The 23356-nt window shown below is 41.5% G+C and overlaps 1 protein-coding gene across 1 annotated transcript in view; it reads right to left on the bottom strand.

The window, feature by feature from the left end:
• LOC128644022 (clathrin heavy chain 2-like) overlaps positions 1-23356 on the bottom strand; it is a gene marked incomplete at its 5' end in the record, with an annotated part of 61030 nt that overhangs the window by 5311 nt on the left and 32363 nt on the right.

Here is a 23356-nt window from a genome sequence, read left to right as displayed (position 1 = left end):
GTTAAGTGAAGTTAGTATGTTAATAAGTCGGGTGATAAGCTTCCCTGAACAGAAAGGTCTTTAGGGAACGTTTAAAAGGAGGAGAGGTTAGGGGCAAGTCTGACAGCACGAGGAAGTGTGTTCCAGAGGGTTGGTGCCGCACGAGAGAAGTCCTGTAGTCTAGCATGAGAGGAGGTGATGGTAGAGGACGCAAGAAGCAGGTCATTGTTGGATCTTAGGGGGCGGGCAGGAGTGTATTTGTTGATAAGTGAGGACAGGTAGGGTGGGGCAGCATTGGTGAGGGATTTGTAGGTCAGGGAAAGAATTTTTAATTTAAGTCTGTTGTGAATGGGGAGCCAGTGAAGGGACTCACAGAGAGGTGCAGCAGAAACAGAGCGTCCAGAGAGGTGGATTAGCATTTAGGATGGATTGGAGGGGAGAGAGGCGGGAGAGAGGGAGGCCAGTTAGTAAGTTGTTACAGTAGTCAAGTCGGGAAATTACCAGGGAGTGGATTAGCCGTTTAGTAGTTTCAGCACTTAGAAACTGACAAATTTTGGAGATATTGCGTAGGTGGTTGCGGCAGGATGAAGAGAGCAATTGGATGTGGGAAATGGACAGATTTGAGTCAAGCGTGACTCCAAGGCAGCAGACTTGGGGTGATGGGGAGATAGTGGTGCCGCCAACAGTGATGGAAAAATTAGAAACTGGAGTAGAGTTAGAGGGGGGAATTAGAAGTAGTTCGGTCTTGGACATGTTTATACTTAGGTGGTGAGAGGCCATCTAGAAGGAAATGCCAGATAAGCAGTCGCTGATGTGAGAATTGACAGAAGGAGAGAGTGCAGGGGTGGAAAGGTAGATCTGGGTATTGTCAGCATAGAGATGATAGCTGAAGCCATAGCTGTTGATAAGTTTACCCAGTGAAGAAGTGTAAATAGAGAAGAGTAGAGGACCCAGGACAGAGCCTTGATGTACTCCAACAGACAGAGGCAAAAGAGAGGAGGAGTCACCAGCAGAAGAGACGGAGAAGGATCTGTTAGAGAGATAAGAGTGAATCCAGGAGAGGGCAGTGTCACAGACCCCAAGAGAGCTGAGAGTCTGTAGGAGAAGTTGATGGTCAACAGTGTCGAAGGCAGCAGAGAGGTCCAGTAAGATGAGTATAGAGTAGTAGCCTTTGTTTTTAGCAGAAAGGAGATCGTTAGTAACCTTGGTGAGGGCAGTCTCAGTTGAGTGTTGGGGATGGAAGCCAGATTGCAGGTGGTCGAGCAATGAGTTGGAGGACAGGAATTGGGTTAGGCGATTGAAAACTAGTTTTTCAAGTAATTTTGAAGCTAGCGGGAGCAGTGATATGGGGCGGTAGGTTGCAGGGGAGTTGGGGTCAAGGGAGGGTTTTTTGAGGATGGGGGGGTGACCTTTGCATGTTTGAAGGAAGCAGGGAATGAGCCGGTAGAAAGGGATAGGTTGAATATGTGAGTAAGAGCCGGAGTGAGGGTGAGAGACACAGGGGGAATTAGAGGTGAAGGAATAGGGTCACGTGGGCAGGTAGTGAGGTGAGAGGAAGACAAAAGGGAAGCCACTTCGCTCTCAGTGGTCGGGAGGAGGGTGCAGAGTGGGCCACTGGGAGTGAAGTTGGGAGATTGCAGGTTTGTGTTGGGATGTTTCTTCGGGTGGCAAGTGTTTTATTGAAAAAATAGTCACGTGAGCAGTAAATATATATAAAATTAGATGCTGCCCCCCCCCCTTAATCTGCCACCCTAGGCAAGTGCCTTGTTTGCCTAGGCCAAAATACACCCATTGTTCAAAATCTAGAACTCAAAATAAATAAATATAATTATACAAAATAGATACACATATATAGTACTACATTTGTATTTCCCTCCAACTCCCAACAGGGCGCTCAAGGTCTACTATCAACTTTAATAAGAGGTCAGAATATATTAACCACAAAATTCACCTCTAGGAGCCACATTTTCAATGCTTTTAAAACAATTTATTAAAAATGTATTTATTAAAAAAATAAAACGCTACAAATTTAATTTAGATGCGTTTCACAATGATAATATTACTGGGCATAAAAATACTTCATGCTAGCTAAATCCAATGCAGCAACATGCAATTACACATTTGATCAGATACAATGAATACATTTGGCTCATAATTATATTGTGGTGTTCCGATGACCTATATAATTGGTTTATACAAGACTGCAACAAAAGATGTAATTACAGATGAGACCATCAATATGTGGGAGTATAATTGGTGAAGTGAACATAAAAAAAGAGCAGAGATTCCTTTAGCAATGCAACTGGATATCATCATGTGTGCACTCTTTACCCCAATTAAGTTCAACATGGACCAGCCTTGTAAGGAACAGGAAAGCACAATAGTAAAGCAAGTTATTGAAACAAACCACACAATGCCTGTAACATTCATTAAAGGGACACTGAACCCAAATGTTTTCTTTCATGATTCAGATAGAGCATGCAATTTTAAGCAACTTTCTAATTTACTCCTATTATCAATTTTTATTCATTCTCTTGCTATCTTTATTTGAAAAGCAAGAATATAAGATTAGAAGTAAGCCCATTTTTGGTTCACAACCTGGGTTGTTCTTGCTGATTGAACAGCACCAATAAACAAGTAAAGTCCAGGGTTATGAACCAGAATTTGGCTGGGTGCTTAGCTTAGATGCCTTCTTTTTCAAATAAAGATAGCAAGAAAATGAAGAAAATAGGAGTAAATTAGAAAGCTGCTTAAAATTGTATGCTCGATCTGAATCATGAAAGAAAAAAATTGGGTTTAGTATCCCTTTAAGGGAATATTAAATTCCAATACACTAATTATTATAATGTAACTAGCCAAAAAGGTTATGTTTTTACATATTAATAAAAATAAAATCCATGTTTTCATTTTTGGCTTGCCCTTTCTTCCGGCATTTTTTTTTCAGAAAGAAAGCTGTAGATAGCATATAGCCTGTCAGTGGCATGTTACTAGACAGATTGTGACATTTTCATTTAAATAGTGTTGGAATAGAATTAAATTAAGAAAGAAATAAGGCATAGAGAGTATTACATACAAAATGTTAGATAGAACAATCAGATCTTGTAGTTTCAAGTACTCACTGATATGCGATTAGCAGGAGATGTTCCATTACACACAGACCCAGCCTACATATCATCAAGATAACAGTCTGCATTTCTCTGACTTCTGATCCTTACAGACTACAGTAATCTTCAATCTCTGCAGCCTCAGCTAGCCCACTCCAGTGTAACTGTCTTATTGCAACAAAGTTCAGCACTCAATTGCTCCTTAACCCCTTCACTGCTGAACCACTTTCACACCACTGTGCTGGAGCACTATTTAGTCGTTTGGCTCTCATTACGTTTACACATACATTTCACTTTTTTATGTAAATCCCCTACACAAATAACTTTTTCTCACCAAGACGTTTTAGAAAATAACTTTTAGTTTGCAGAAATATAATAATCTGTGTTCTCCCCAGGACTTTTTTTTAGCAAGTGTACCACCCAGCTGATGTTACTGAGCCAATAATGTTAAAATTGTATTGTACAAATTAGCATGAAATACATTTATGTTCTATTATGCAACTAAGGTGTGCTTTGGATAGCAGAGAGTTCTATTATAATATAAAATATTTTCTGTGGGGAACACTAATATAGGAAACCACCTTCATACAAAATTCTTAAAAAAAATAAAATAATTATGTTTACTAATAAATTTTCTTTCAGAAAAGTGAGAGTCCACGAGCCTTGATGTGTGAATTTCTGCCATTAAGAGGAGGCGAAGAACCACAAACAACAAGAGCTTTTAAGCCCTCCCACCTCCCTGTACTAATCTGTTTAACGTATAATTGAGCAGAGGAAAAGGACAGGAAAGATAAAGCAGGGTATGTAGGAGGTAAAAAATTAAATTAAAAAGGGCGGAGTCTCATGGACTCTCACCATCCTGAAAGAAAAGACTTTATCATCAGGTAAGCATAAATTTTGTTTTCTTTCATATGACGACATGTGGCATTTAATACCCAAGCTGTGGAGTCCTCGACAAGGAAAGGGTGGGACAAGAAACAGTTCCTATTTGCCAGATACTGCAGCCTGAAGGACTTTCCTGCCAGAAACAGCTTCCAAAGCAAAACATTAAAACGATAAAATTTGGCAAAAGTATGTAAAGGAAGACCATGTTGTAGTTTTGCAAATCTGTTCCATTGATGTTTCATTTTTAAAAGTCCACAAAGTAGCAACTGATCCCACCACCAAATAAGCTTTGTGAATCACCTGTTTGAGCCAAGAAGTCACACCCACTGCAGTAGCTTTTGGACCCTTACAAGGACCAGAAAGATGCACAAATAAGCTTGTGCTCTGTCGGAAATCTTTAGTAGCCTGGAGATAAAACTTTAAAGGGAAAAAACTTACATGATTTAGATAGGGCATGTAATTTTAAACAACTTTCCAATTTACTTTTATCATCAATTTTGATTCTTCTCTTTGTATTCTTAGTTGAAAGCTAAACCTAAATAGGTTTATATGCTAATTTCTTAGCCCCTGAAGGCCGCCTCCTATCTGAATGCATTTTGACATTTGTTCACCACTAGAGGGCATTAGTATATGTATGTAATATAGACCCCTGATGAAGTGCCATAATGGGCAGGAAACACGTTGGATGTATGCTATTGTGGGGACGTACTGTTTTGCTACTCTCTATGTGCAATAAAACTTGAACTTTTTAACCTCTCTTGAAGTCTGAAATCCCAGTCATTCCTTGGTTTGTATGCCATATAGATAACATTGTGTTGCCACCTGTGGAGTTACCTAGGAGCCAGCACTGATTGGCTAAAATGCAAATCTGTCAAAAGAACTGACATAAAAGAAAATTTATGCTTACCTGATAAATGTATTTATTTTTTGACACGATGAGACCACGGATCATCTTAATTACAAATGGGATATTCACCTCCTGGTCAGCAGGAGGAGGCAAAGAGCACCACCGCAGAGCTGATAAATAGCTCCTCCCTTCCCTCCCACTCCAGTCCTTCGACCGAAGTTAGGAAGAGAAAGGAAAAACCAAGGTGCAGAGGTGTCTGAAGTTTACAAAAACCCAAAATCCGGTCTTACAAGAACAGGGCGGGCCGTGGACTCATTGTGTCAAAAAACAAATACATTTATCAGGTAAGCATAACATTTCTTTTCTTTAAGACACGATGAGTCCACGGATCATCTTAATTACTAATGGGATTCAATACCAAAGCTAGAGTACACAGATGATACGGGAGGGACAAGACCGAAAACCTAAACGGAAGGCACCGCTGCTCGAAGAACCTTTCTCCCAAACACAGCCTCAGCCGAGGCAAACGTATCGAATTTGTAAAACTTTGAAAAAGTGTGAAGAGAGGACCAAGTTGCAGCCTTGAAAATCTGTTCCACAGAACTAACATTTTTGAATGCCCATGAGGAAGCAACATCCCTCGTGGAATGAGCCGCAACGCTATCGGAAGGCTGCTGTCCAGCAGTCTCATGAGCAAAACGTATTATACTCTTCAGCCAAAAAGAAAGGGAAGTAGCCGTAGCTTTCTGTCCCTTACGTTTTCCTGAGAAAAACAGAAAGAAGACTGACGAAAGTCCTAAGACACCTGTAAATAAAACTTTAAAGCACGGACCACGTCCAAATTGTGCAGAAGCCTTTCCTTCTGAGAGAAGGGATTAGGACACAAGTAAAGAACAAAAATCTCCTGATTAACGTACCGGTCAGAAACAACCTTAGGAAGAAATCCTAAATGGTACTTAAAAACTACCTTATCTGAATGGAAAATAAGATAAGGAGACTCATACTGTAATGCCGAGAGCTCTGACACACTCTGAGCAGAAGAAATAGCCACAAGAAATAAAACCTTCCAAGATAACATCTTAATATCTAAGGAATGCATAGGCTCAAACGGAGCCCCTTGAAGAACCTTGAGAACTAAAATCAGACACCAAGAAGGAGTAACTGGTTTGAACACAGGCTTGAACCTGACCAAGACCTGACAAAAAGATTGAACACCTGGAACATCTGCCAGTCGTTCGAGTAACCAAATAGATAAAGCCGAGATTTGACCCTTTAGGAAACTCAGCAACAAGTCCTTCTCCAAACCCTCTTGGAGAAAAAACAAAATTCTAGGAATCCTAACTCTACTCCATGAGTAGCCCTTGGATTCACATCAATAAAGATATCTACACCCAATCATCTGGTAAATCTTTCTAGTCACATGCTTACGAGCCTGAATTATGGTCACTATGACCAAATCAGAAAAAACCCTCTTTAACAAAATTAAGCGTTCAATCTCCAAGCAGTCAGCTTCAGAGAAACTAGACTTGGGTGAAGGCAGGGCCCTTGAACTATAAGGTCCTTCCTCAACGGAAGTCTCCACGGTGGCAGAGTTGACATGTCCACCAGTTCTGCATACCAAATCCTGCAAGGCCAAGATGGAGCAATGAGAATCACCGATGCCCTCTCCTGTCTGAGTCGAGCAATGACCCCAGGAAGAAGCGCAAACAGAGAACAAAAGGTATGCCAGACTGAAAGTCCAAGGAACCACCAGATCATTTACAGTTCCGCCTGGGGGTCCCTGGGCCTCGACCCGTATCTCGGGAACCGCAGGTTGACAATGTAGACCCTCTAACCCTAATAATCATAGGGTCCTCCACCTGCATAGAATCCTGAAAAAACTACTATCCTTCATGTTAAGACTCTAGACCAACGTGGGGATTCCCATTTGCCCTGGTTATCTCCCACCTTCTAAGTGTAGGAGAAAAAAAGGAGAAAAACCCCTATAGTCCTATCTGGTACAGGATACTTCCATCATGAAGGGTCCATCATAATATTAGATGAACATACTGGTGTTGGAGCCACCCAGAGTAGCTAAAAAAAACTTCCTCAAGAAGCTCCTGATCAGATAAAGGTGTTTACCTCATCCGAGACTGAGAAGTCCTTATCCGGTATTACCGAAGTATCTTCCTATTTAATTACAGGGAAGAAACATTTGAAAAAAAACACAACTGAGTCAATCCCACTACTCTGTATTAAAAACAGGGAAATTCCATGTGGGCAAACATTTTTATTTTTTTTTCCTTTGAAACACCTTAGGAAAAAATTTGTTGTAAATTTGACCATTGTCACTAGGCTCCTAGACCGTATTTAATAATAAAGGATGATTTACTCAAATAAACAGTTGGAATCTTCAACGAAAATTAGCACATAAACTTTACTGTCTCTTTAAATTTTAAAAAAGTAACCTTTTATTTCTGTGTGCAGAGGCAAGCTAAATTAGCATGCAACCATTGCAGAACTTAACGTTACTTCTTTGTTCACAGACATCGCTTACGACTTTGAGGAAGCAATGTCTTGTGTAGCAATTCCAGATGGAAATTGTAAGGAACCGGAGGGCACTGCATGCGTGTTGGAAAATGTAATGTGCACTTCTTTAATCAATCTGCCTCACATATGGCAGAATACTTAAAAAAGACTTAGCCTGTTGTTAAAAAGAATTAAAGGGACACTGAACCCAAATTTTTTCTATCGTGATTCAGATAGAGCATGCAATTTTAAGCAACTTTCTAATTTACTCTTATTATTAAATTATTTTCATTCTCTTGTTATCTTAATTTGAAATGCAAGAATGCAAGTTTAGATGCCGGCCCATTTTTGGTGAACACACTGTGTTGTTCTTGCTGATTGGTGAGTAAATTCACCTACCAATAAACAAGTGCTTTCCATGGTACTGAACCAAAAAAATAGCTTAAATTGTTTCTTTTTCAAATAAAGAAAGCAAGAAAATGAAGAAAAAAATTAATAGGAGTAAATTAGAAAGTTGTTTAAAATGAAATGCTCTATCTGAATCACGTAAGAAAAAATTTGGGTTCAGTGTCCCTTTAACATATATCTAGCGTAGTCAGACATGGTTGAACCTGTATGAGAGAATTGTCAGTACTATTAAACTCTGTCTACACCTCAGCTACACCCAGCTGAGGCGTCAGACAGCCTTTCTATACAAAGTCTGACCTTATACTAGCGCTGTCTTTAGCGCAAGAAATTAAACACGTATTCCTTTGTTTCTTCCGATAACCCAAGTGTTAGAAAGGAAGGGTTTCTGAAATGCGCCATCCTCCATTCCTAGTGTATATCAGAAGCGTTAGGAGGGAGGAAGAAAAATGTTGGCGCCGTTTACAAGCTCCGCCCCTCGTGGGCGTTACTCAAGCCAGCTCCCGGTCGCCATTGATTGAAAAAATAGATCTTTACTCTAGTCAGCGGTTATCATTTGCGGAAACACCACTCACTGTTCTTACACAAATAAGTAAAAACGTAATACGAAATCTCCCGGTCGCCATTTCTAAGTAAAGCCACCTGGAGCAAATGGACAGACTGAACAGTTACAGTTTAAACAGCTGCTCAGTCCGATAGACCGAAAATCCTTGTTTGCAGTGTTTCATCTGTGTACTAGATGATCTGCAATAGAATCTTGTACAGTTTCCATGTCGTCAGCACCCTTAGGCTATATAGACAACTTGTCTTAGAGGGAATCTGAGTACAAGTTCAATGAGGTCAGATGAAAAATTAATAAAGTGCCCAAACTTTTTCTGAGATCCTCAACCCCCAGAAATAAAGTCAGCACTCATTTTCTGCCTGGCAGCAAGGCAGTTCTCAGGTATAAGAGGTCCTCTCCCTCCCATGGACCTGGAAACAAACGAAAGTCCTGAGTAAAAATCCATCAGGTTTTCTTGGTCAGGGCAGCATCAGAATATGGGAGGCACAGTGAGTATTATGTCCCACAAGTTCCCATTGCTCTAAAGCCACCAAAGCTCTCCTGTGGAGACTGATATGGACTACGGCTACACCCTAGAACAAAGCAGCACAATCTTGCACTACTTTAAAAATAATAAACTCTTGATTGAAGAATCTAATCTAACACCTCACTTTACCTCTTCCTATCACTAACGTAGGCAAAGAGAATGACTGGGGTGGGAGGGAAGGGAGGAGCTATTTATCAGCTCTGCTGTGGTGCTCTTTGCCTCCTCCTGCTGACCAGAAGACCAGAAGGTGAATATCCCATTAATAATTAAGATGATCCATGGACTCATTGTGTCTTAAAAAAGAAAGGGGCAGTCCGCAGAGGCTTAGATACAAGGTAATCAGAGGTAAAAAGTGTATTCATATAACTGTGTTGGTTATGCAAAACTGAGGAATGTTTAATAAAGGGATTATCTATATTTTTAAATAATAAAAATTCTGGTGTTGACTGTCCCTTTAAGGCTCTTACTTTACTAGCTTATGGAGAAGCCTCTCCTTAGAAATGGAAGGATCAGGGCACAAAGAAGGCACAACAATCTCCTGGTTTATATTTTCAGAAGAAACAACTTTAGGGGGAAAAAAATCTCATTTGGTACGAAGCACAGCTTTGTCCTTGTGGAAAATGAGAAAGGGGGATTCACATAATGCTAAGAGTTCTGAAACTCTCCTAGCAGATGATATTTCTAAAAGAAAAAAACTTTACAGGAAAGAAATGTAATATCTAAATTATGCACGGATTGGAATCCCAACTGCAGAACAGAGAGAACTATGTTTAAATTCCACAATGTTTATAGTTAACCTCACCACCTGAGGAGACCACACTACTTGCGCTCTCCAAAATCCCATACGGGGCCCATCCTAACATACAGGCATCTGTGGTCACTTTAGCCCAGGAAGGCCGAATAAAGGAAGCCCCAATGACGGATTGTGCATCCTCCAGGTAAGAGATTGCTTTACTGTGGAAACCAGAACATTTTGTTGATCTAATTGCAGATAATTCCTCGTCCTTTTGCAATGCTTACACATGTAATAGAAACTGCTGGTTTAAAAAGAAGTCCTGTTTGAAAGAACAGTGTTCAGAGAAAGGTCTCCAATATGCGATCCATCCAAATCATGCAACAACCTCATCTAGGAAGAAAACGGATTGGGATAAAAGTAGTAACCACATATTCCTGGTTTATAATGTGGGAAAAACTAATCTAGGAAAAGTCACAGATATGTCCACAGAACTGCGGAATGGAGAACCGAAAAATGCAAGTCTTATTGGAGACAACAAATAATCTGATACACGTACAGGGTTAAAGATAATAAAAGATCTCTTCCCAAAGAGCAACTTTATAACAGCAAGCATAGGCTCAAATTGGAGCTTGATAAATACTCTGAGAACAAAGACAAAGCTCCATGGAGGAGTCCTCCTCCAAACCATCTGGAAGGAACTACAAAATGTGAGTTCCTCACTCTATGACAGGAAAAACACATTCACCTAAAAGAGGAAACCCACCAGATCGTATGATAACAGATCCTCTCTGGGACAAGACTAGCCAGGCCATCTCCATGCAGACATCCTCAAAGCAGCTAGGTCTTAATTAAAAAAAACAAACAAAAAACAGCCTTGTGCTAAAACGAACGGCCTCAGAATGCAACCGCCACGGGGAACAGACAACATTCCCACTAGATATGCACACCAAGTCCTTTGAGGCCACGCAGGAGCCAGAAGAATCTATAAAATCCTCTTAAGACAGATCCCAACTACCACTTGGGACAGTGGCATGATTGGAGAAACCGTATACCAGATAGTAAAACCAGGGGACCGCCAGAGCGTCCACTAGCTCCGCCTGAAGGTCTGTCTCTTGATCTTAACCTGAATCTCGGTAAATTGACCAAGACCAGAAAACATTACCTTTATCTCCAGACACCCTCACATGTGGGAGATCTTACAGGACACCTCTCAGTCTAGAGAGCATAAGCCACAGAAGAGATTTCCAAATGGAATCTAACAGACGGAACGAAGCAGAGGCCACAACAGTCTCACTGAAAAAACACCCAGTCCAGAAACTGAAGGGGATAGTCTCTTCCTCCAAGCGCCAGGGCCCTTGAGTCCTCAGAGAACCCCACACTGTTCTCCATCCTGAAATTCTCATCTATGGAAATCATCACCCAGAAAGGACAAAAAAAACACACAAAATAACACACACAAAAAAACATTCCCTGAGAGCAGGAATCCGCGACTGGCATAAACAATCTCTTGTGGATTGCTAGCTGAAATGTTACAGGAAGAATTTGAATCCTCAACCTAACGGTAGCAAAGCAACTGTGCTAACCACTGAGCTACGACAGAACATCCCTGTGTCTAGAGAATCTGTTGACTGAAGAACCAGAGATATTACCTGGGAAAGATCTGAATGGTCCACAATCAAAGTCTGAACATACATAACTCTGGAGGACTCAAGGAATAGTATCCGGGCTGCAACTGTAAGACCTACCACGTCCTGACTTGAGCCACTTAAGGATGAGGAAAGGCTTAAATAGATGACAGGCAGCCCTAAGCTTCTCCCTGAGTAGATCTGAGAGAAGTAGCTAAATGAAAATAGAATAAAACCCAGAAATACCACTCTCGAAATGGGATTGAGAGAATTGGATACTAGAATAAATGTCCTGAGAAAACTTCCTGTGAAAGATGACGCTAAAGGAAAAGGAAATTAATGCTTACCTGATAAATTGATTTCTTCTACGATACGACGAGTCCACGGATTCATCCTTACTTGTGGGATATAATCCTCCTGCTAACAGGAAGTGGCAAAGAACACCACAGCAGAGCTGTATATATAGCTCCACCCCCAGTCATTCAACCGAAGGTATAGGAAGAGAAAAGAAAAGCTAAAAGGTGCAGAGGTGACTGAAGTTTAGAAAAAAAATATAATCTGTCTTAAAATGACAGGGAGGGCCATGGACTCGTCGTATCGTAGAAGAAATCAATTTATCAGATAAGCATAAATTTCCTTTTCTTCTACAAGATACGACGAGTCCACGGATTTCATCCTTACTTGTGGGATACAATACTAAAGCAACAGGACACGGATGAATGGGAGGGACAAGACAGATACCTAAACGGAAGGCACCACTGCTTGAAGAACTTTTCTCCCAAAAATAGCCTCAGAAGAAGCAAAAGTATCAAATTTGTAAAATTTGGAAAAAGTATGAAGGGAGGACCAAGTCGCAGCCTTACAAATCTGTTCAACAGAAGCATCATTTTTAAAAGCCCATGTGGAAGCCACAGCTCTAGTAGAATGAGCCGTAACCTTTTCAGGAGGCTGCTGTCCAGCAGTCTCGTATGCCAGGCGGATGATGCTTTTCAGCCAAAAAGAAAGAGGTAGCCGTAGCTTTTTGACCCCTACGTCTTCCAGAATAAACAACGAATAGAGAAGATGTTTGACGGAAATCCTTGGTCGCTTGTAAGTAAAACTTCAAGGCCCGAACCACGTCAAAATTATGTAACAGACTCTTCTTCTTAGAAGAAGGATTAGGACACAAAGAAGGAACAACAATTTCCTGATTAATATTCTTATTTGAAACAACCTTAGGAAGGAATCCAGGTTTAGTACCCAAAATCACCTTATCAGAATGGAATATAAGATAAGGCGAATCACATTGTAACGCAGAAAGCTCAGAAACTCTTCAAGCAGAAGAGATAGCAACTAAAAACAAAACTTTCCAAGATAAAAGCTTAATATCTATGGAATGCATGGGTTCAAACGGAACCCCTTGAAGAACATTGAGAACTAAATTTAAACTCCATGGTGGAGCAATAGGTTTAAACACAGGCTTGATTCTGATTAAAGCCTGACAAAAAGACTGAACGTCTGGGACATCCGCCAGACGCTTGTGTAGTAAAATTGACAAAGCAGAAATTTGTCCCTTTAAGGAACTAGCTGATAATCCCTTCTCCAATCCTTCTTGGAGAAAGGACAAAATCCTAGGAATTCTAACCCTATTCAATGAGTAGCCCTTGGATTCGCACCAATAAAGATATTTACGCCATATCTTATGGTAAATCTTTCTAGTGACAGGCTTGCGAGCCTGAATCAAAGTATCAATGAGCGACTCAGAGAATCCCCGCTTAGATAAGATCAAGCGTTCAATCTCCAGGCAGTCAGCTGCAGAGAATTTAGATTTGGATGTTGGAACGGACCTTGAATGAGAAGGTTCTGTCTCAACGGAAGTTTCCATGGTGGCAGAGAGGACATGTCCACTAGATCCACATACCAAGTCCTGCGTGGCCTTGCAGGCGCTATTAGGATTACCGAAGCTCTCTCCTGTTTGATTCTTGCAATCACACGAGGCAGGAGAGGAAATGGTGGAAACACATAAGCCAGGTTGAATGACCAAGGTACTGCTAGCGCATCTATCAGTACAGCTTGGGGATCCCTTGACCTGGACCCGTAACAAGGAAGTTTGGCATTCTGACGAGATGCCATCAGATCCAATTCCGGTGTGCCCCATTGACGAATCAATGATGCAAACACCTCCGGATGGAGTTCCCACTCCCCCGGATGAAAAGTCTGACGACTTAGAAAATCAGCTTCCCAGTTCTCTACTCCTGGGATATAGATTGATGATGGATGGCAAGAGTGAGCCTCCGCCCATCGGATTATCTTTGAAACCTCTATCATCGCTAGAGAACTCCTTGTTCCCCTTTGATGATTGATATATGCTACAGTCGTGATATTGTCCGACTGGAATCTTATGAATTTGGCCAAAGCCAACTGAGGCCACGCCTGAAGCGCGTTGAATATTGCTCTCAGTTCCAGAATATTGATTGGTAGTAGAGACTCCTCCTGAGTCCAAACACCCTGAGCCTTCAGGGAATTCCAGACTGCACCCCAGCCCAAGAGGTTGGTGTCCGTCGTCACTATTACCCATGCTGGCTTGCGGAAGCACATTCCCTGGGACAGATGATCCGGCGACAACCACCAAAGAAGAGAGACTCTCTGGTCTCTTGATCCAGATTTATCTGAGGAGATAAATTCGCATAATCCCCATTCCACTGTCTGAGCATGCACAGCTGCAGTGGTCTGAGATGAAAGCGAGCAAACGGAACAATGTCCATTGCTGCTACCATTAATACAATGACCTCCATACACTGAGCCACTGATGGCCGAGGAATGGACTGAAGTGCTCGGCAAGTATTTAGAATCTTTGACAGAAATATTTTCATGTCTACCGAGTCTATCAGAGTTCCCAAGAATGGAACTCTTGTTAGTGGAACTAGTGAACTCTTTTCTATATTCACTTTCCAACCGTGAGTTCTTAGAAATGCCAACACGATGTCCGTGTGAGATTTGGTCAGATTTTGGTCCAGATAGGGTGCCACTGCTATGCCCCGCGGCCTGAGAACTGCCAGAAGGGACCCTAGCACCTTTGTGAAGATTCTGGGAGCTGTGGCCAACCCGAAAGGAAGGCCACAAACTGATAGTGTTCGTCCAGAAAGGTGAACCTTAGAAACTGATGATGATCCTTGTGGATAGGAATGTGAAGATACGCATCCTTCAGGTCCACGGTGGTCATATATTGACCCTCCTGGATCATTGGCAAAATTGTTTGTATAGTCTCCATCTTGAAACTTGTTTAGACATTTGAGATCTAAAATTGGTCTGAAAGTTCCCTCTTTTTTTGGGAACCACGAACATATGAGTAAAACCCCTGTCCTAGTTTTGGAACTGGGCAAATTACTCCCATGGTATAGAGGTATTTTACACAGCGTAAGAACGCCTCTCTTTTTGTCTGGTCTACAGACAAACGTGAAAGATGAAATCTCCCTCTTGGGAGAAAATCCGTGAATTCCAGCTGATACCCCTGGGTCACAATTTCCAATGCCCAGGGATCCTGAACATCCCTTGCCCAAGCCTGAGCGAAGAGAGAAAGTCTGCCCCCTACTAAATACCTCTGTGAGGGTAGTAGACATAACTGCAGCCATATCTTGCAGAGTAAAAGAATTAGACGCACTAGAAGTACTTGGCGTCGCTTGAGTGGGCGTTAAAGGTTGTGAAACTTGGGGAGAATTGGGTGGCATAACCCGATTCTCTTCAGACTGAGAATCATCCTTAGACATACTTTTATCACCTAAAATATGTTCTTTGCCCTTTCATTACAAGAAGTACACAATGTAAGAGGGGGTTCCACAATGGCTTCTAAACACATAGAGCATTGACTTTCCTCAATGTCAGACATGTTGAACAGGCTAGTAATAACCACAAAAGTCGTGAAACACTTTATTTATTGATGAAAACAAATTCTTGAAAAACCAAGTACTGCGCCTTTAAGGAATAAAAAAAGCGCACAATTTTTCAAATCTGCTTAAAAATGTCAACAAACTTTCAATTTTAACGTATACCTATCCTATATTGCAGTCGGATATTGCACCACAAGCAAGGGGCAAATATAACCTCCTAAATGAGTAATGTAACACAAACCGTTATGAAAAAAAACGTAGACAACCCCCTGCACCTCGCCACAGCTCTGCTGTGGCACCTACCTGCCCTCAGGGATCTGACAAACGTCTCAATATCACTCCGGTAAACAATCTCTCAGTTTGGGCCCAACCGAAGCTGAAGTTTGCTGCCTTCTTGACAAAATCAACTGCGCATCTGAGGCGTGAAAATTAGGGCCCGCCCATCATATGCGATGTACTCTCAGCCTAAACAACCGCATGTAAAGCAGTATAGAACTAGCCATGTGGATAAGCATTCCTAAATTGTATGATTATAGCCATGTGAACCCCCAGAACAATGTACAAACACCAGTTATATCGAACCGTTTTGCAATAAAAACCGTTATGCTGCCCCAGTGTCTAAACCATGCTGCCATAATTGCTTGCTGCATTTAGCCCTGATAAAAATTAAATACACAGGATTTCAGTAATACCCCTTCTTATGTCTATAGGTTTACTGCTTACCTCTTCCCTCTTTGGGAACTATGTCAGCCGGTTCTGAAATATCACAGTCTCTTCAGAAGTAAATGACTGAACATACCACAATGCTGTGTAACATGAAAACGTTCCCCACAGTGAAGATTCTATAGCACTCCTCAGGCAGAAATCTTCTTCTATATGCTGCCTGAGGAAAATAGTACTCACCGGTACCATTTAAAATAAAAAATTCTTGATTGAAGAAAACTAAAAACTATCATTTTAACACCTCTTTCACTTTACCTCTTCCTATTACTAGTATAGGCAAAGAGAATGACTGGGGGTGGAGAGAAGGGAGGAGCTATATATATATATACAGCTCTGCTCTGGTGCTCTTTGCCACTTCCTGTTAGCAGGAGGATAATATCCCACAAGTAAGGATGAATCCGTGGACTCGTCATATCTTGTAGAAGAAAAGAGGGCACCTGAAACAAGATGAGTACCAGGCACGGAGCCACCACAATCCCTGTATTCGGTCTATAAGGAAATCTCTTAGCACATTTTGACAAGATCCTAGGAGCCATAACTAAATCTGAGAGAAAAGCTACGAAAAGGAAGTGCTTGTCTAGAAAAAAAAAAAAAAAGGCGAAAATACTGGAAAGTCTGTGACAAGGAAGCAGAAGGCATGAATCTTTCGGATCCATGGAGGTCATGCTCAGATCCTTCTGCATGAGAGGAAAACAAGGATCTGATAATCCTTATGGATAAACAAGGCCAAATAAGAAATAAGTGATTATTCATTAAGTTTAGGCGCTGATCACACCAAAAGACCACCATATAAATTAAATTTCCATATAAGAAATAAAATATGCTGCTTTCTCAAGTAAGAAATATGTATGGCTAAGCAATGGAACTGCCTAGAATCACTACAGTGTCTTATTCCCCATATAAGGAATAAGATGGATAAGTATTGGGGTGCTTCAAAAGCACTAGCTAACAGAATCAGGGTAGCTTGCATCCTGTGACCTCCAGTCTCTGGCCAGTTGCTGCACTTCTGAGCCACTGGAGGACTCAGCAGAAATTGCCAAATATGTTTATTTTTCATAAATAAAATAAGGACAGCTAAGTACAGGCAAGGTAGAAAGGCCACCAAAGAAACAGATATCCTAAAAGAATAAAAATGGTGAAGCATTGCTAATGCTAATAAACCAGTCAATAACTTTTTTTTTTATTATTAATAAAAAAATATGAGAAGCACTGGCGAATGATAAAACACCAGAGATCATCTTCCCTATGAAATGAGGTATGGATAGAAACTGAAAATTCTTAACTCATCAGTGTTGCAGATAAACCATTATAAGAAAAACAGAATTTATGCTTACCTGATAAATTTCTTTCTCCAACGGTGTGTCCGGTCCACGGCGTCATCCTTACTTGTGGGAATATTCTCTTCCCCAACAGGAAATGGCAAAGAGCACAGCAAAAGCTGCCCATATAGCCCCCTCTGGCTCCGCCCCCAGTCATTCGACCGACGGTTAGGAGAAAAAAGGAGAAACTATAGGGTGCCGTGGTGACTGTAGTGTATAGAGAAAGAAATTTTTCAAACCTGATTAAAGACCGGACACACCGTTGGAGAAAGAAATTTATCAAGTAAGCATAAATTCTGTTTTCTCCAACATTGGTGTGTCCGGTCCACGGCGTCATCCTTACTTGTGGGAACCAATACCAAAGCTTTAGGACACGGATGAAGGGAGGGAGCAAATCAGGTTACCTAAACAGAAGGCACCACGGATTGCAAAACCTTTCTCCCAAAAATAGCCTCCGAAGAAGCATAAGTATCGAATTTGTAAAATTTGGCAAAAGTGTGCAGAGAAGACCAAGTCGCTGCCTTACATATCTGATCAACAGAAGCCTCGTTCTTGAAAGCCCATGTGGAAGCCACAGCCCTAGTAGAGTGAGCTGTGATTCGTTCAGGAGGCTGCCGTCCGGCAGTCTCATAAGCCAATCGGATGATGCTTTTCAGCCAGAAAGAAAAAGAGGAAGCAGTAGCTTTTTGTCCTCTCCTCTTACCAGAGTAAACGACAAACAAAGATGAAGTTTGTCTGAAATCCTTTGTTGCGTCTAAATAGAACTTTAAAGCACGGACCACATCTAAATTGTGTAACAAACGTTCCTTCTTGGACACTGGATTCGGACACAGAGAAGGAACAACTATTTCCTGGTTAATATTCTTGTTGGAAACTACTTTTTGAAGAAAACCAGGCTTGGTACGCAAAACGACCTTATCTGAATGGAACACCAGGTAGGGTGGAACACACTGCAAAGCAGATAATTCAGAAACTCTTCTAGCAGAAGAAATAGCAACCAAAAACAGAACTTTCCAAGATAGTAACTTGATATCTATGGAATGTAAAGGTTCAAACGGAACCCCTTGAAGAACTGAAAGAACTAAATTTAGACTCCAAGGAGGAGTCATGGGTCTGTAAACAGGCTTGATTCTGACCAAAGCCTGTACAAAAGCTTGTACATCTGGCACAGCTGCCAGGCGTCTGTGTAACAAAACAGATAAAGCAGAAATCTGTCCTTTTAGAGAACTCGCTGACAACCCTTTATCCAAACCCTCTTGGAGAAAGGAAAGAATCCTAGGAATTTTAATTTTACTCCAGGAGAATCCCTTGGATTCACACCAACAGATATATCTTTTCCATATTTTATGGTAAATCTTCCTAGTCACAGGTTTTCTGGCTTGGACCAGAGTATCTATCACTGAATTTGAAAACCCACGCTTGGATAAAAACATAATTTATGCTTACCTGATAAATTTATTTCTCTTGTAGTGTATCCAGTCCACGGATCATCCATTACTTATGGAATATATTCTCCTTCCCAACAGGAAGCTGCAAGAGTCCACCCACAGCAAAGCTGCTATATAGCTCCTCCCCTAACTGCCATATTCAGTCATTCGACCGAAAACATGCAGAGAAAGGAAAAACCATAGGGTGCAGTGGTGACTGTAGTTCAAATGAAAAAATTACCTGCCTTAAAGTGACAGGGCGGGCCGTGGACTGGATACACTACAAGAGAAATAAATTTATCAGGTAAGCATAAATTATGTTTTCTCTTGTTAAGTGTATCCAGTCCACGGATCATCCATTACTTATGGAATACCAATACCAAAGCTAAAGTACACGGATGATGGGAGGGACAAGGCAGGTACTTAAACGGAAGTTACCACTGCCTGTAAAAAACCCTTTCTCCCAAAAATAGCCTCCGAAGAAGCAAGGTATCAAATTTGTTAAATTTGAAAAGTATGAAGCGCAGACCAAGACTCCGTCTTGTAAATCTGTTCAACAGAAGCCACATTTAAAAAAGGCCCAAGTGAAAACCACAGCTCTAGTAGAATGAGCTGTAATCCCTTCAGGAGGCTGCTGTCCAGCAGTCTCATAAGCTAAATGAATTATGCTTTTTAACCAAAAAGACAGAGAGGCTGCTGAAGTCTTTTGACCTCTCCTCTGTCCAGAATAGACAACAAACAAGGTGAACGTTTGATGAAAACCGTAGTAGCTTGTAAGTAAAACTTTAAAGCACAAACCACGTCCAATATTGTGTAATAGACGTTCCTTCTTTGAGGAAGGATTAGGATACAAGCATGGAACAACTATCTCTTGAGTGATGTACTTGTTAGATACCACCTTAGGAAAAAACCCAGGTTGGTACGCAGGACTACCTTATCCGTACGAAGGACCAGATAAGGAGAATCACATTGTAACACAGATAACTTGGAGATTCTACGAGTCGAGGAATTAGCTACCCAAAAGGAACTTTCCAAGATAAAGATTGATATCTATGGAACAAAAAAGGTTCAAACGGAACTTCTTGAAGAACCTTAAGAATCAGGTTTAAGCTCCATGGCGGAGCAACAGTTTTAAACACAGGCTTGGATCTAACCAAAGCCTGACCAAATGCCTGAACGTCTAGAATACCTGCCAGACGCTTGTGCAAAAAAATAGACAGAGTAAAAATCTGTCCCCTTTTAAGGAATTAGCTGACAACCCTTTTCTCAAAAACATCTTGGAGAAAAGATAATATCCTGGGAATCCAGACTTTACTCCATGAGTAACCCTTGGATTCATAACAATCAGATATTTACACCATATCTATGTTCAATTTTCCTAGAGACAGGCTTTCATGTCTGTATTAAGGTATCAATGACTGACTCGGAGAAGCCATGCTTTGATAACATCAAGCGTTCAGTCTCCAGGCAGTCCATCTCAGATTGATTCTATTTAGATGGTTGAAAGGACCCTGAGGTAGAGGGACCTGTCTCTGAAGCAGAGACCGTGATGGAAAGGATGACATGTCCACCAGATCTGCATACCAGGTCCTGCGTGGCTACGCAGGCGCTGTCAAAAACACCAAAGCCCTCTCCTGCTTGGTCTTGACCTCCGAAGGAAATCCCACTCCCCCGGAAGAAAAGTCTGACGACTTATAAAATCCACCTCCCAGTTCTCAACACCTGGGATATGGATAGCTGATAGACAAGAGTGAGTCTCTGTCCAGTAAATTATTGTAAGACTTCTAACATCGCTAGGGAACTTCTGTTCCCCCTTGATGGCTGATGTAAGCCACAGTCGTGTATATTGTCCGACTGAGTATGATGTACCTCAGAGTTGCTAACTGAGGCCAAGTCTGAAGAGCATGGAATATCACTCCCAGTTCCAGAATATTTATTAGAAGGAGGGTCTCCTCCTAAGTCCACTATCCCTGAGCCTTCAGGGAGTTCCAGACTGCATCCCAACCTAAAAGGCTGGCATCTATTGTAACAATTGTCCCATCTGACCTGCGGAAGGTCATACCCTTGGACAGATGGACCTGACATAGTCACCAGAGAAGAGAATCTCTGGTCTCTTGGTCCAGGTTTAACAGGGGGACAAATCTGTGAAATCCCCGTTCCTCTGACTGAGCATGCATAGTTGCAGCGGTCTGAAATGTAGACGTGCAAACGGTACTATGTCCCTTGCCGCTACCATTAAGCCGATTTCATTCATGTACTGAGCCACCGAAGGGCGCGGATGGGATGAAAAAAACACGGCAGAAATTTAGGAACTTTGACAACCTGGACTCCGTCAGGTAAATTTTCATTTCTACAGAATCTATCAGAGTCCCTAGGAGGGAAACCCTTGAGATTGGGGATAGAGAACTCTTTCCTTGTTCACTTTCCACCCATGTGATCTCAGAAATGCCAGTACTACGTCCGTATGAGACTGGGCAATTTGGATGTTTGACGCCTGTATCAGGATGTCGTCTAAATAAGGGGCCACTTCTATGCCCCGCGGTCTAAGGACCGCCAAAGCGACCCCAGAACCTCCATAAAGATTCTTGGGGCTGTAGATATCCCAAAGGAAAGAGCTACAAACTGGTAATGCCTGTCTAGAAAGGCAAACCTGAAAAACGATGGTGATCTTTATGCATCACAATGTGAGGATAAGCATCCTTCAAATCCATTGTAGTCCTCTATTGACTCTCCTGGATCATAGTTAAGAAGGTACGAATAGTTTCCATCTTAAATGACGGAATTCTGAGGAATTTGTTTAAGATCTTTAGATCCAAAATAGGTCTGAAGGTTCCCTCTCCTTGGGAACCACAAACAGATTTGAGTAAAAACTCTGTCCCTGTTCCTCTCTTGGAACTGGATGGATCTCGTACACAATGTAAGAATGCCTCCTTCTTTATCTGGTTTGCAGATAATTGTGAAAGGCGAAATCTCCCCTTTTTTTGGGGGGGAATCTTTGAAATCCAGAAGATATCTCTGGGATATAAATTCCAATGCCTAGGGATCCTGGGCATCTCTTGCCCACGCCTGGGCAAAGAATGAAAGTCTGCCCCCTATAGGATCCGTTACCGGATAGGGGTCCGTTCCTTCATGCTGCCTTAGAGGCAGCAGCAGGCTCCTTGGCCTGCTTATCTTTGTTCCAGGTCCGATTGTCTCCAGACCGCCTTGGACTGAGCAAAAATTCCCTCTTGTTTTGCCTTAGAGGAAGAGGATGCCACACCTGCCCTGAAGTTTTTAAAAGGTACGAAAATTAGACTTTTTTTTTTTTTTTTTTTTTTTTGCCCTTGATTTAGACCTATCCTGAGGAAGGGCATGACCTTTTCCTCCAGTGATATAAGCAATAATCTCCTTCAAACCAGGCCCGAATAGGGTCTGCCCCTTGAAGGGAAGTTAAGTAGCTTATTTATTAAAGTCACGACAGCTGACCATGATATAAGCCATAGCGCTCTGCGCGCCAGTATAGTAAAAAACAGAATTCTTAGCCGTTAGTCTAGTCAAATGAACAAGGCATCAGAAAACAAAGGAATTGGCTAGCATAAGCTTGTCAAATATATTCATCCAATGGAGTCGCTTAACTGTAAAGCCTCATCAAGAGACTCAACCCAGAACGCCGCAGCAGCAGTGACAGAAGCAATGTATGCAAGGGGCTGCAGGATAAAACCCTGTTGAATAAACATTTTTTATCCATTGGATCTAAAAAGCACAACTGTCCTCGTCAGAGGTAGTGGTACGCTTAGCTAGAGTAGAAACTCTTCTCTCCACCTTAGGAACTGTCTGCCAGAAGTCCCGTGTGGTGGTAACTATTAGAAAACATTCTTCTAAAAAATAGGAGGGGAAGAGAACGGCACACCTGGTCTATCTCATTCCTTATTAAAAAAATTTTTTTTTTTTTTTTTTTTTTTTTTTTTTAGTAAACCTCTTTAGGTATTGGAAAAACATCAGTACACACCGGCACTGCATATTATTTATCCAGTCTACACAATTTCTCTGGCCCTGCAATTGTACACATTCATTCAGAGCAGCCAAAGCCTCCCTGAGCAACAAGTGGAGGTTCTCAAGCATAAATTTTAAATGTAGAAATATCAGAATCAGGTTAAATCATCTTCCCTGAGTCAAAAAAAAAAAAAAAAAAATCACCCACAGACTAAGCATATTGTGAGGTAGTATCATACATGGTTCTTAAAGTGTCTGTATGCTCTGTATCTACCCCCAGAGCTAACTGCTTTCCTTTAATTTCAGGTAGTCTGACTAATACTGCTGCCAGAATATTATTCACCACCTTTGCCATGTCTTGTAAAATAAACGCTATGGGCGCCCTTGATGTACTTGGCGCCATTTGAGCGTGAGTCCCTGAAGCGGGAGTCGAAGGGTCTGACACGTGGGGAGAGTTAGTCGGCATAACTTTCCACTCGACAGAATCCCCTGGTAAAGAAACGCTATGGGTGCCCTTGATGTACTTGGCGCCATTTGAGCGTGAGTCCCTAAAGCGGGAGTCAAAAGGTCTGACACGTGGGGAGAGTTAGTCGGCATAACTACCCCCACGACAGAATCCTCTGGTGATAATGTTTTTAAAGACAAAAAATGATCTTTATTGTTTAACATGAAATCAGTACATCTGGTACACATTCTAAGATGGGGTTCCACCATGGCTTTAAAACATAATGAACACAGAGCTTCCTCTATGTCAGACATGTTAGAACAGACTAATAATGAGACTAGTAAGCTTGGAAAACACTTTAAATCAAGTTAACAAGCAAATATATAAAACGTTACTGTGCCTTTAAGAGAAACAAATTTTGCCAAAA

This window comes from Bombina bombina, unplaced genomic scaffold (genome assembly GCF_027579735.1).
Source record: "Bombina bombina isolate aBomBom1 unplaced genomic scaffold, aBomBom1.pri scaffold_972, whole genome shotgun sequence".
NCBI lineage: Eukaryota > Metazoa > Chordata > Amphibia > Anura > Bombinatoridae > Bombina > Bombina bombina.
Note: the sequence above shows the minus strand (reverse complement) of the source record. Positions and strands in the feature narration are given on the sequence as shown.